Source organism: Nelusetta ayraudi, unplaced genomic scaffold (genome assembly GCF_046127955.1).
Source record: "Nelusetta ayraudi isolate G7.1 ecotype Tasmania unplaced genomic scaffold, CSIRO-AGI_Nayr_v1 ptg000135l, whole genome shotgun sequence".
Lineage (NCBI taxonomy): Eukaryota > Metazoa > Chordata > Actinopteri > Tetraodontiformes > Monacanthidae > Nelusetta > Nelusetta ayraudi.
The window spans coordinates 9,147,934-9,148,920 of NW_027466185.1; the positions used below are offsets into that span (position 1 = coordinate 9,147,934).

At 41.0% G+C, this 987-nt stretch overlaps 1 long non-coding RNA gene across 1 annotated transcript; it reads left to right on the forward strand.

The window, feature by feature from the left end:
• The first annotated feature begins 270 nt into the window (after nt 1–270).
• LOC142877254 (uncharacterized) lies at nt 271–779 on the forward strand. Its single transcript, XR_012923809.1, has 2 exons — nt 271–630; nt 680–779. It is a non-coding gene; the product is annotated as an uncharacterized LOC142877254 (long non-coding RNA).
• Nucleotides 780–987: the final 208 nt, after the last annotated feature.

Genomic DNA, 987 nt, shown 5'->3' on the forward strand with positions numbered 1-987 from the left:
GGGACAGAGCCAGACGCCACAGAACCCTTCCCAGCTTTAAAAATCACCCCTCGCCTTGAGACCGAAGGCCCTCTACTGAAGACCACATCCCTTCACCTTGGTCACACTAAGAAGAAGGACCTCTATAAAGTATACGTCCAAGTTTTAAACCAAAAGAGACTGAGGAAAAGAACAACATGTGCTTGGAGTAAAAGACTGGACGTTACACCTCACTGGAGGGTCCTGTACAAGCCGCCACTGAAGAAAAGAACAGGAGATCTGCAGTGTGTAATGGGGTAAGGTTGATTGATTAACTTAATCGATCAAACTCACAAAGGAGTGGAAACGGACATCAAAAAGAAATTAATAATTTTAATATTTATAATATTTAATGTGATTTGATTGGGGCACCACCTGCTTTTTGGTTGTTGACGTCAGCAGGAAACGCCAGAATCAGTCTCAATACCGTCTCCTTAACGGGGAGTTCTTGACGATACGCAGGGATTTGAACCACACTTTAATAAGTCAGTCAAACAATGACATCAGGCTTAATGTGCATTTATTTGTGTAACAATAGATGGTTCACACAGAACAGTATGACATGAATGTGATCATGAAGACACAATCAGCAACGAATTGTGCGTGTGTTGGGTGTGTGCGTGTGTGTGTATGTGTGTGTGTGTGTGTGTGTGAGAGAGAGAGAGAGAGAGAGAGAGAGAGTGGGCGAGAGAGAGAGTAAGTAAAGAAAACCTAAACTTAAGCTAAAAGTAACAAAATAAAAGAAGAAATATAAAAGAGTTTTGTTTGTCTACTAGACTTGTTGTGGCTAAGTCTAGCAAAAATAATTTGGCAGTTATTGGTTACACTGATGCGACAACCAGACTCTTGACAGTGAGCAAGTGATGAGGGCTTACGTTGGATGAGCTTCTTCCAAGGTGGTCCTGGGAGTTTGTACTGTACCGTTAGGAAAAATTAAGTTGACAAAAATAGAATAAAGAAAAATGACAA